The sequence below is a fragment of the Lipotes vexillifer genome, unplaced genomic scaffold, assembly GCF_000442215.2.
Source record: "Lipotes vexillifer unplaced genomic scaffold, Lipotes_vexillifer_v1.1 scaffold583, whole genome shotgun sequence".
Taxonomy (NCBI): Eukaryota; Metazoa; Chordata; class Mammalia; order Artiodactyla; family Lipotidae; genus Lipotes; species Lipotes vexillifer.
The window spans coordinates 1,428,192-1,441,719 of NW_006784184.1; the positions used below are offsets into that span (position 1 = coordinate 1,428,192).

The following is a 13,528-nucleotide window of genomic DNA, read 5'->3' on the forward strand; positions in this document are numbered from 1 at the left end:
CGCAGTACCCGCGTTTTCCCCCCGCCCCGAGCTCGCGCACCGCCCCCGAGCTCTCTCCGCCCCGCCCACTTGCCCTCCCCCTCCCCAGCCCGGCCGCCCGCGCAGAGCATTGTGGGACACAAACAAAGTGCCCCCAAACAGGCTGGAGTGAGCGGAGCGGCAACCGCGGCGGCGCCGGCCCGCACGCGCGCGGCGGCGGCTCCCTCCCAACCCCCCGCCCCGCCGGGAAAACGCGAGCCGTCGCCTCGCTCCCCAAACCGCCGCCTGCCCTCGGCCAACCGCCCCCAACGGCCGCCCGCGCGCGGCTCGCCGGGGCCCCTCGCTCCTCCCCTCAGGCCCCCAGAGTGCTCCCCTCCCGCCGCCTCGCACTCTCCCACCTCGCAGGCACGCCGCTGCTCGGGGCCGCCATGCCCCTGCCGCAGGCTGTCCACGGGCCTAGGCGCGGCGGCCCGAGATAGGGTCTCCTCCGCCTCCCGGGGGAGGAGAGAGGGAGCGGGCCGCGCGCTCCGCCCCCTCCCCCCGGGCTGCCGCCGCCACCGCCGCCACCACCCCCTCGCCGCTTCAGCCTGGCGGGGAGGAGGAGGAGGAGGAGGAGGAGGAGGAGCAGCAGCAGCAGGCCTCCGGGCCCTGGCACCGCCGCCCGCAGGTAACGGGGAGGGGAGGGCAGGGCCGGCCCCTCTTCGCCGCCCGCGCCCTCGGGCGCGCCCTCCGAAGGGCTGACGCCGTGCGTCCCCCATCTGGGCGCTGGATGGAAGGGAACGCCTGGTCTCATCACCCCCTCCGCGCCGGGAGACACCCCGCAGGGTCCCCTCAATGGCATCTGAGCCTTCGGGAAGGAGACTGGCCTTGGGTCCCGCCGTCCAGGAGAAATTACCCCGATCTCCCAGGACGCCCCGCATCCTCACGCGCGTGTGCCCAGCACCCTAACCCCGAGGAGGCGGGGTGTTAGCGTCTCACCTGGTCGAGCCCGCAGCGCGAGACCCACTGTTCCCTCCTCTCCCTGCTGCTTTTTTCTCTGGTACTGGGAAGAAAAGGTTGGCACTTACTTAAAAAACAAAAAATGAAAACCTTTTTTTCTTTCCTATCTGGGGATCAGTCTGCATCTAGTCATTTTCTGCTGGCCTAACCAGAAAAGGGTTACCTGCGAGTGAAATGACGAGTACGTTAGAACTGATGAAAGAAAGCATGCTTGTGAGTTGTATGAAGGTTAACCAGAATTTAGAGTAAAGCCCAGTAAGTCTGCTTTATTGGGACTGACTTATAGAAATGAAGGCCAGAACTTACATTTTTTTCGACGTATAAGTAGATTTTCTGTTGGTTAGGAAGACATTCTCTTTAACTTCCACTTATTTTCTTACTGTTTTATTCGGATAAGCGGCTAATACCAAAAGCAGACTTCACAATTTGATAGATACCAGTTGTTTGGGTAGGCAGTTTTTTTTGCCTAGAGTGTTTCGGTCGGAATTATTGCATTTAAAAAAAATATTATGTAAATGTTCATTTATACAGTTACCCACATTACTTCACTTTCACTGCCAAAGGATATTTAATTTTACCTAATGTAGCTTCCTAATCATGGAATGTGGCAATAATGAAAGGAATGTTTTCCTGTAGTCTTGTATTTTAGGATGATTGCATTAATTATGAAAACCAGATTTACTTATTGTGTGCAACACTGCTAGGCATTTTACATATCTGATGTGCTTTTATTCTGAGAACAACCTAATGACTTAAGATATTATTACTTGAGTTTTACAGATGAGACAAACTCAAATGATATTAACTTGCTTTAGGCCACACAGCTAGTTAGTGATAGAGGTGAGATTTGTATCCAGATATAATTCCAGTATAGATGTGTTTTCTACCATTCCTCTCAGTACAGGTACACTTTTTAAAAACTTAATTATGAAAAATGTCAGTCTCTTTGAAATTGAGGGAAAAATGCAGTGAACACCCCAGTACCTAGATTCAGTGATTGACATTTTTGCCATTTCCCCACCTCCTCCTTTTCTGTGTGTCTCAGTATGTAATCATTTGAAAGTAAATTGTAAACCCCATGACACTCCAGTATTTCAGCATGGTTTTCTAAAACTAAGGACATTCTAACCCCAGTATCATTATCAACACCCTTCTAAATTAACAGTCCATATGCAAATTTCCTTAGTATGCCAAGGTCTCTTTTGGGAAATCTACCCCTGCCCCCAGCATTGCATTTGTTGATTACGCCTCTAGTCCTTTTTTTAAAAGAGGAGTACCCATCTTTTTTTATTCTGACAATTAACCAAACCACTTGCTTTATAAACTGCTCCCACTTCTGGGTTTGTCTGTTTCCTAATGGTGTCATTTAATTAATTCCTCTATCCCCCTGAATTTCCTGTTACTGGAAGTTAGGTCTAAAGAAAAGCTTGAGTAGCTTAAGGAAAACTTTATTTGGCAAGAATATTTAATAGATGATGCTGTGTACTTCATGTTATGCCATTTAGGAGGTATTTAATGTCAGATTGCCACACTGTTAAGGATACTAAATGTGACCGCTTGATCACAAGTGGTGACTACCAGATCTGTTATAAAGATGTGGTTTCCCTGTTTGTGATTTGTACGTGATCTTGGAGTAATTCCTTGACACCAAGCAAATACCTGTTTCTGCCTACCCTTTGCTCAGTGATTTTAGCACCCATTTGATAACTCTTGCTTAAATCAGTTATTTTATTGGAGATTTTCTGTCTGGAAGATTTCCTTCATTAACTAGGAGTGAACTAAACTTCCTCCTAAAAATGCTAATGTCCTCCCTCCAGTTATCAGTATTCAGAGTAAAGAATACTGGGGCGATAGTCACCCCCAACGGTGGCAAATAAGGGTTTTTTTTGTTTTTTTTTTTTAATGGGGATAACTGTAACTGAGCAGGGCCCCATGGGGCCTTCCCAGGACAGGCCTTCCCCCAGATCCTCTGCTGTGGCTCCTCTCTGAAGTACCTAGATAATAGTGTTTGATGCACATTTCCTGAGTTGTTTTGCAGATGTAAACCTTCCCCCCTCCAACAAATGGAAAATGTTAACTCCTTGGCGACCTTGAGCACAGAGCCCCAGGCCTCCTGTTGCCTAAGGACTGATAATGTTAACCCCTGTGACACCACCCTGCTGCCTCACCATCAGACAGTCGGAGAATTGTGCACAAGCTGATCACGTACCTCGCGACCTCCCTCCCTCACCTGGCTTTTAAAAGTAGTTCGCCGAAACCCTTCGGGGAGCTCGGGGCTTATTAGGGCAGGAGCCACCACATCTCCTTGCATGGCCCTGCAGTAAACCTTTCTCTGCTCCAGACTCCGACGTTTCAGTTTGTTTGGCCTCACTGTGTGTCAGGCACATGAACTTGCATTAACAGTTTCACTGTGGACTCATGGGTTTTAATTTATTCTTTTTTTTTTTAATAACCATTACAGTCTTTTTTCTTCTTGATGATCTAACTGTCCCAAATTTGGACAGCAGGAACCTTTTCAGGCTGTCTCCTGTGTCTTTTTAATGCTGGGAGTGCTTTCTGGCACAGGATATCCCAGGCTTGCCTTGTTACTTTCCTTGTTCCAGATCTGGAATGGGCTGTTAATCTAAGGAGTCTTGGTTCTTTTTAGTGAGAAATGGTGTATAGAAACCAAGATCTGGATGTTTGGCATATTCATTGCTGCTGGAGTGTCACTATTTCTAGGCCCTTTCAGAGGGGAGAACTAAAAATGGTTTTTTGCTTGTGAATCAAGTTCTTAGTGATATATCCAATTCAGATTTAACATAGCAGATTTTTCTTTAACTTCTTTGATTCTATATTGGTCTCTTTTGTCTTAAACAAAAATCTTGGTTCCTAATAAAATTAACATACTTGCCTTATCTTACTATGTATACTTAAAATCATTTCAAAATTATCATACCAATATCATTACTAACAAACTGAGTAAAGTTTAAGATTTCTTTGCATCTATTTTTGTCCTTAGAATATAATACATGAAGGCTGTATAATCAGAGTACTTACTGTGTTCAGAAGTCACTTGAAGTACTTTCCTCTGTTTCGTTATACTGCCAATTTGATATGGTTCATTGGTTTCCTTTTATTTTTATTTTATTTTATTTGTTTTTGCGGTACGCGGGCCTCTCACTGCTGCGGTCTCTACCGCCGCGGAGCACAGGCTGCGGATGTGCAGGCTCAGCAGCCATGGCTCACGGGCCCAGCCGCTCCGCAGCATGTGGGATCCTCCCGGACCGGGGCACGAACCCGCGTACCCGGCATCGGCAGGCGGACTCTCAACCACTGCACCACCAGGGAAGCCCTGGTTTCATTTTTTATCTTAAGGTTTTCTTTTTTAAACTTTATTATTTTTTTTTTCGGAAAGAAACAACTTTTTATTGAAGTGTAGTTGATTTACAGTGTTGTGTTAGTTTCACGTGTACAGCAAAGTGATTCAGATATACATACATTCTTTTTCAGGTTCTTTTCCTTTATAGGTTATTACAAGATACTGAATATAGTTCCCTGTGCCATACAGTAGGTCCTTGTTTATTTTATATTTAGTAATGTGTATCTGTTAATCCCAAACCCCTAATTTTTCATCCCCCCTTCCCCCTTTGGTAACCTTTGGTTAACCTTTGGTAAGTTTGTTTTCTTTGTGAGTCTGTATTTTGTAGATAAGTTAAGTTGTATCACTTTTTTAGATTCCACATATAAGTGATATCATGTGATATTTGTCTTTGACTTACTTCACTTAGTATGATAATCTCTAGGTCCGTATATGTTGCTGCAAATGGCATTATTGTTTTTTATGGCTGAGTAATATTCCAGTGTGTGGAGGGGGGTGTGTGTGTGTGTTTGTATACACACATACTACATCTCTTTATCCATTCATCTGTCAGTGGACATTTAGGTTGCTTCCATGTCCTGGCTATTGTAAACAGTGCTGCAGTGAACATTGTGGTCCATGACTCTTTTTGAATTATCGTTTTCTCAGGGTATATGCCCAGGAGTGGGATTGCAGGATCATATGTTAGCTCTATTTTTAGTTTTTTAAGGAACCTCTATACTGTTCTCCACAGTGGCTGCACTAGTTTATGTTCCCACCAACAGTGTAAAAGGGCTCCCTTTTAAACTTTTATGTTTGAGTATATAAAATATATACAAGGTTCAAAAGTCAAAATAATATTTTAAAAGTATGCTTAAAGAAGACTCACCCAAATTAGTTTTTAAGATGAAGTGTTCTTTAACTTCGTCAACCCTTTTAATAGCTAATCTCATAAATCTTGACTGCAGTGGGCAAAGTATGTTACTTATGTGAAGCGATATAGGAGTACTTTTAAATTTTGCAATTTGATTCCGATTCCTCTGGCAAAGAGAAAGCACTAGACTAATCTTCAGAGGTGAGCAGAGAAGTAGATTTCAAGCTTGTTTGTTTGTTCATTTATTTATTTACGGTATGCGGGCCTCTCACTGTTGTGGCCTCTCCCGTTGCGGACCACAGGCTCCGGACGCGCAGGCACAGTGGCCACGACTCACGGGCCCAGCCGCTCCACGGCATGTGGGATCCTCCTGGACCGGGGCACGAACCCGTGGCCTCTGCATCGGCAGGCGGACTCTCAACCACTGCGCCACCAGGGAAGCCCCTCAAGCTTGTTTTTTGTTTGTTTGTTTTTGGTTTTGTTTTTTGTGGTAGTCGGGCCTCACTGCTGTGGCCTCTCCCGTTGCGGAGCATACGCTCTGGACGCGCAGGCTCAGCGGCCATGGCTCTCGGGCCTAGCCGCTCCGCGGCATGTGGGATCCTCCCGGACCAGGGCACGAACCTGCGTCCCCTGCATCGACAGGCGGACTCTCGACCACTGCACCACCAGGGAAGCCCTCAAGCTTGTTTTTGCAAGCTTTACTTTGAAAATCGTATCTTTATTGTTTGGTCAATTTTTTTTTTTTTTCCTTTTGGCTGCAGGCTTGCGGGATCTTAGTTCCCTGATGCTGGGCCCTGGCATTGAAAGCCCAGAAACCTAATCACTAGGCCACCGGGGAATTACGAAAACCATGTCTTTAAAGGGGCATGTAGTTGGTAGAGTTTTATGAATCCATCTACTTATATGTCACACAGCAAAACTGACATACATATGCTATCTGCAAATATAAAAAGTATTTGGATATATGATCAGTGCGGATAGGACTTTTTTTTCGATTGGGCAAATTTGATAGAAATTATAATTATGCCTTCAAATGAGAGCAATCGGTGGTTGTCTAAAATAAGCAGAATACAATTATGCAGTTTATAAGCTGCCTATCACCCAGGAAAAGTTGTGCCCACGGTGTGTTTCCCTCTGTGTACACCATCACTGCTTTTGGTAATAGAGCAAACATCTCTTTCCTTCAGGAAATGGAGTGGGAAAATGAGGAATGCATATGCTTTGGTCCCATTTGCCTTCATTCTGTCTTTAATCTTGGCAAAATATACTACCCAAGGTTAGAACACATAAGGTGATGAAAAAAATGCCACAAAGTGTAGCATAGGTATATACACTCACATAGCAGCTAGAGCTTATTGTGGTAGACTGAGTGGGCTAATACAGTGATGATAATTGCCAACATTTGTTGAGCCCTTTTAAAAAGGTAGCACTGTGCTAGAAATTTCATACATCACCTCATTCACATCTCACATTAACCCTTTGTTATTGCTGCTGGTATCTGCAAATAAGGAAACTGATATCCAGGTTTCAAACTCAAGTCTGTCTTCAGTGTTTCACTTAACTACTTTGCTGCACCTCACAACTAAATATATGTCATAAAATTGGATATATTTTCACTCAGCATGAGCCAAGTTAAAGGAAGTGCATGACTGACATTAGTCCTATAGCAGCACTGAAGATTGCATCTAAAATTTTCCTAATAAAATGTTGTAGGTTTTCATTTTTTTTTAATTTTTATTTATTTGGTTGTGTTGGGTCTTTGCTGCACATGGGCTTTCTCTTGTTGCATCGAGCGGGGGCTACTCTCCGTTGTGGTGCGCGGGCTTCTCATTGCAGTGGTTTCTCTTGTTGTGGAACTCGGGCTTTAGGCACACAGGCTTCAGTAGTTGTGGCACATGCACTCAGTAGTTGTGGCTCACGGGGTCTAGAGTGCAGGCTCAGTAGTTGTGGCACATGGGCTTAGTTGTTCCACGGCATGTGGGATCTTCCTGGACCAGGGATCGAACCCGTGTCCCCTGCATTGACAGGCGGATTCTTAACCACTGCGCCACCAGGGAAGTCCGCAGTGTTGGAGGTTTTAAACTTTAAGTCTTCCTAGCCTTGTAAAGGATAAAACCCTTGTTATTGAAAATGGTCAAGCATCAAAGACTGTTGTAAAGGGGTTTCCGTCATTAGTTGGGGGATCCTAATTAATTTGGCTTCTTCCAACTGTAATTTTTTAATATCTTTATTATATATATTGAATGTGTATATGTGTGTGTGTGTGTGTGTGTGTGTTTTTCCCCTCCTGTTATTTCCTGGTATTCTGTAGACTATTGACCATGTCTTTATATAAGATATAATGGGATGTTTTTACTTTAAATGCAACCGCATTCATGACTGAGACAGTTTTCCCTGTACCTCAGACTGATTGCTTGAAATGTATCTCCTGTTAAGCTGAAAGCCACATTAGTTTTCCTTTGTTCTTTATATCAGAAATACTTCACCCCATTTTAGACAATGAGCTGGAAATCTCTGGATTCTTAGCCACAGGATCTAAAATAAAATAGTGATTGCATATGTGTCTTTAAAAATATAAAGATACATTAAATTTATATTCCACTCTTGCTTGAAGGGCACATTGAATATTACATTAATTTCTTCACTAACATTATTATTAGGGCCAAAGGTGACCTTAGCCAGCACATTTTTACATAACTGATCATGGAATACATCACTGGCTTATATCATTTGGTATTTCACATTGATAACTCTGTCTTATAAGAGTGAAAGTTGATGGATGAAACTTATTAATGTCTCACTTTTCTAGGAGAACATCTTCTTTGTCTCCATATTGAATGTTCTTCCATTTTAATAATTGTATAGCTTTAAAAAAACTTAAAAATTACAAATGTTTGATACTCCAAGAATTTGTAATTTCCGTATTCTATATTGTTATTCTTCTATAGGTATTCAATGGTATATATATGTATTTTTTTTATGTTGACAAGATTTGCTGTTTACTTGGTTTTGATTTTTTTTTTCATTTAATTTTTTTTTTGCGGTACGCAGGCCTCTCACTGTTGTGGCCTCTCCCCGTTGCGGAGCACAGGCTCCGGACGCGCAGGCTCAGCGGCCATGGCTCATGGGCCCAGCTGCTCCAGGGCATGTGGATCTTCCCGGACCGGGGCACGAACCCGCGTCCCCTGCATCGGCAGGCAGACTCTCAACCACTGCACCACCAGGGAAGCCCGGTTTTGATGATTTTTGATGCATTCAGCATAACTATTGTACAAACATCTTTGGGTACCATATAACCAAGACTTTGAATATTTGGAATCAGGATTTTGTGGAACTACTACCCTCGGGCTTCTGAAATGACTTTAGATAATTCCTTTTAAAAATGATTTTATCTAATTCAGATCTTAACCTAAGTATCTGACCTTCACCTACTGTTAGCAAGCAAGCCTATTCAGAACTACCCTCTATTAAATGTTAATTTTATTCACTTGGATAAAATTAGTAAATTCTTTGGTCCAAACAAAGAAAATAAAATGTAAGAGTTTTCAGGGACTCGAGGCATACTTACTTTGCTTCCAATTTCGTTTTTCTCTTTTACTGGTGTGTTTACTAGTGTGTGTGTGTGTGTGTGTGTGTGTGTGTGTGTGTGCGCGCGCGCGCGCGTGCTTTCTTCCATTTTTACCTTTTTCTCCTTTTTTACATTTTGACTATCTGGGTTTTACTTTTTCCTTTGCTTTTGCTTTTCTTTCTTTTTGCTTTGGATCACCCAACATTGCTCATTTCCTTTTTGTGGCTTTCCATTACTCCATGAGGACAGTTTCTTTTATCTTTGGTGCCTTTTACTGTGCCATATGAAACTATACCCTACTTCTGTGAGAATTGTTTCTATTTACAGGAATCACTGCCTCTGTTTTTGGCCCACCTGGTATGTTTCCTCTTCTTTTCTTCCTACTTCCTTCAACTAGGTTCACTTAGCTTTACTTTGAGGGGCAGTTCAGTGTAAAGCATCACTGAGCATGCCGCCTAGGTTCAGATCTTGACTCTAGTGTTTACTAATTGTATGGCCATGGGCTGGTTCCTTAACTTCTCTGTGCTTCATTTTCCTTGGTTAAGTGGAGATACCAAGTGATACCTATCTCAAAAGATTGTGTGAAAATTAAATTATTTAATATGTAAAAATTGCCTAGAATAATGCTTGGTACATATTGAGTACTATGTAAGTATTAACTAATGATTATTACTGCTTTTTTTAAAAAAAATGGTTCAAAGCCATTGATTATTCTTTAACAGTTTCTTGAGATATACATAACTCAAAAGCCATAGATTATTGACACTAGAAATTTGTGGTCTCCAGTTTCAGTGGGGCCTTCATCGCCACCTAGCCATCCTTTTTTTCTCCTCCACACATGTTTTGCATATTTCATTTTCCTCAAAATTCTACTTTATGTCCTCTCTTGTCAGCAGTCTAACCTCTACCTATAACTTCAGAGAGAAGTAAAAGCCAAAGCTATCAGAAAAGAGCTCCCACTGCTTCTTCTCACCACCCACCTCTAAGCCTAACTGTAACTACACCCTTCCTTTCCTTTTTTCTTACACTGGGTCTCATTCTGTTTAAGGCTAATTCTTTTACTCAAGCACTGAATCCAGTTTCTTTTTTTTAATCCAGGGTTCTTACACTATCTGTTATCACCTGTTTTCTATATCTTTTCCTTCTCTGATTCTTTTCCACCAATACTCAAAACATTCTCTGTATATTTTACCACAATTTAGAAAAGCTTATCTGGGGGAAAAAACATTCTGTAGTTTCTCCCATTTTATAAAAATATCGGTATCCTCCCTCGAGCCCTTATTTCCCTCCAGCTAACCCCCTTGCCCTATCTTTAGAGCCAAACTTCTTTAGATTGAATTGTCTACTCAAAATTTTCACTTGCTCATTTCTATATAGTCTTTATCTTTATTGCAATCTAGCATCTAACTCTACTGCCTCTCCATTATGTGCTGTTTTAAGGTCACCAGTGACTCATTGCAGATAAATTGAATAGACTTTATATCTTATTTGACCTATCAGCAGCATTTCACACTGTCAACCACTCCTGCTTGAAATGCTCTATGCCCTTCATTTCTGGAGCATTCTACCATCCTGGTTGTAACAGGGAAGAACAAAATCTGACTGCGTGTTGGATCTGTTTCTTTTACTTTGACCTTTGCTTTCCATTGTTTTTGTTCTTTCTATAGCTATAGGCATACATAATGGCCTGCCCCTCTGCCTGAATGTTAAACTGAAGTGCCTTTATTTAGCTCACAGGGAAACAGTGACCTGCCCACCTGTGAATGGCTGCAGAAAAGAAGAAATTAACACATCCCCTCCCTGGGACTGGCCAGAACCAGGAGATATTTTGCAAGACTTACTTACTTCCTCCCCTCCTCCCCTCTCTGTTCTATAAAAGAAACGAGCATCCCCATCCCGATAAGATGGTACTCTAGGCTGCTAATCCGCCATCTTTTCGGACTCAGTAAAGTCACTGTTCATTGCCTCAGCACCTTGTCTCCTGACTTATTCGCCTGTCATGTGGCAAGCAGAGTGAGCTTGGACTCGGTAACATGGTCATTCTATATATCACTTGCCCAGGTTTTCCTTCTGCTGCCCCCTCCCCCCCTTTTTTCCCACCTCTTTTTCCCTTGGTCAGTCTAGCTAAAGACTTATCAATTTTGCTTGTCTCTTCAGAGAACCAAATTTTGGCTTTAATTTTTTCTGTGATTTTTCTATTTTCGGTTTAATTTATGTCTGAGCTTTATTTCCTTCAATTTTTGGCAGGTTTGTCTTGCTCATTTTCTAGCTTCTTAAGGTAGAAACCTAGGCCATTGATTTTTTTTTTTTTTTAATTGTAGTGAAGTACAGATAAAAAATTTACCAACTTAACCATTTTTAAGTGTGCTGTTCAGTGGCATAAAGTACATTCACATTATTATGCAACTCTCACCACCGTCTATCTTCAGAACTGCTTTCATCTGCAGAACTGTAATATAATTCTGTACTCATTAAACATTAGCTCGCTTATTCCCCTCTCCCCCCAGCCCCTGGCAACCACACTTCTACTTTCTATCTATGAATTTGACTGCTCTAGGGACCTCATATAATTGAAATCCAACATCGTTTGTCATTTTGTGACTGGCTTGTTTCACTTAGCATTATGTTCATCCATATCAAGGTTCATCCATATCATAGCATATATGAGAATTTCCTTCCTTTTTAAGGCTAAATAATATTCCATTGTACATACTACAATGTGGTATATACCACATCAGTGTTTACATACCACATTTTGTTTATTCATTTATCTATCGATAGACAGTGAATAATGCTCCTGTGAACATTCATGTACAAGTATATGCTCATGTCTCTGCTTTCAGTTCTTTTAGGTATATACCCAGAAGTAGAGTTGCTGGATCATATGGTAATTCTGTTTAATTTTTTGAGTAACTGCCATACTGTTTTCCATAGTTCAACACTTACATTCCCACCAGCAGTGCACAAGGGCTCCATTTCTCCACATCCTTGTCAACACTTGTTATTTTCTGTTATTTTGTTTTTTATAGTAGTCATCGTAATGAATGTGAGATGGTAGAGTGTGAGGTGGTAGGCCACTGATTTTTAGACCTTCTCTAATATATATATTTAAAGCGATAAATGTTACTTTAAGCACTACTTTAGCTTCATTGTACAAATGTTGATAATGTATTTTCAGTATTTTACTCAGTTGAAAATACTTTGCAGTTTCTCTTGTTGATTCCTTCATCACTATGAGTTATTTAGAAGTGTGTTATATTTAAAATACATGAAATTTCCTTGATAACTCATTAACTTCTAATTTTTTAATTGTGATTAGAGAACATACTCTGTGTGCATTCATTCCTTTAAAATTTATTTAGAAGATTTGTCTTATGGCCCAGCATATGGTCTGTCTAGGTGAACATACCTTGTTGCACTTGAAAAGACTGTGTACCAGTGACCTTTGTGATATTAAAGATAGCCGGCTCTAGCCTTCCTTTACTTGCTGTTTGCATGGTGTATCTTCTAAAATACCTCTCTGTCTTTTTATTTAAAGTAGGTTCCCTGTAACGAACATGTAGTTGGGCTTGGTTTTTTAATCCTACTCTCTGCCTTTTAAATTGAAATGTTTATTAGTCCATTAAAATTTAATGTAGCTACATTTTACATTATTTTGAAAAGCAGGCATGTATTAGTTTGCTAGGGCTGCTGTAACCACAAACTGGATGGCATGAAGAGAAACTTTTGTCTCAGTTCTGGAGGGTAGAAGTCTGAAATCATGGTGTTGGCAGGGTTGGTTCCTTCTAAGGGAAGGAACTTATGAGGGAAGGATCTCTTCTTGGCCTCTCTCCTTGCTTTTACTAGTGCCTTGGCTTGTGGCAGCATAATTTCAATCTTAACATGGCATTCTCCCTTTGTGCATCTGTCTTTGTATTTCACTTTATATAAGAACATCCTAATTACCTCAGTTTAATTTGATTGCTTTTTAAAGAGCATGTTTCCAAATAAGGTAACATTCTCAGGTACTGGGGATTAGGATTTCAGCCTATCTTTTGGGGGACACACTTCAATCCATAAGACGCATATAAGGTTGGCAACAGTGCAAAACTGTATTAGGTAAAGCCACTATACTTGTGTACATATTTTAAAGCATACATAGTAGGACTCATGAGTACTTGGTAGGAACACTTAAAACACTCTTTAGAGAAACAGAGCTCTTTAAATGCTAACTGACTAAAACTGACTTGAATTTGATTTGCTTATGTAAGGATCCAAGAGACTGAATAAGATATACCCTTTCGGGCTTCCCTGGTGACTCAGTGCTTGAGAGTCCGCCTGCCGATGCAGGAGACGCGGGTTCGTGCCCCGTTTCGGGAAGATTCCACATGCCGCGGAGCGGCTGGGCCCGTGAGCCATGGCCACTGAGCCTGCGCGTCCGGAGCCTGTGCTCCGCAAATGGGAGAGGCCACAACAGTGAGAGGCCCGCATAACGCAAGGAAGAAAAAAAAAAAAAAATTGTACAATAAACTATACCCTAAACCGTCCCCGTTCCCTAACCCTAAACTTAAACCTAACCCTAAACTTACCCAAAGCCTTACCCTAACCCGTGCCCTAATGCTAACCTATACGCTAACACTGACCCATGCCCTACCATGTACGCTAACACTAAACCGTTGTCGTGCACTAACCTGTACACTAAACCGTCCCCGTTCCATAACCCTAAAATTAAACCTAACCCTAACCCTTACCCAAAGCCTTAACCTAACCCGTACCCTAACCCTAACCC

General features: G+C 42.1%; 1 protein-coding gene across 2 annotated transcripts in view; it reads left to right on the top strand.

The window, feature by feature from the left end:
• Positions 1-302: 302 nt before the first annotated feature.
• ZBTB44 (zinc finger and BTB domain containing 44) overlaps positions 303-13,528 on the top strand; it is a 67,444-nt gene continuing 54,218 nt past the window's right edge. The window contains exon 1 of one of the 2 annotated variants that reach the window (XM_007456581.1): positions 303-646. The gene's annotated coding sequence lies outside the window, so the exon portion shown is untranslated. The remainder of the gene's footprint in view (positions 647-13,528) is intronic. The other variant, XM_007456580.1, reaches the window with a different exon arrangement.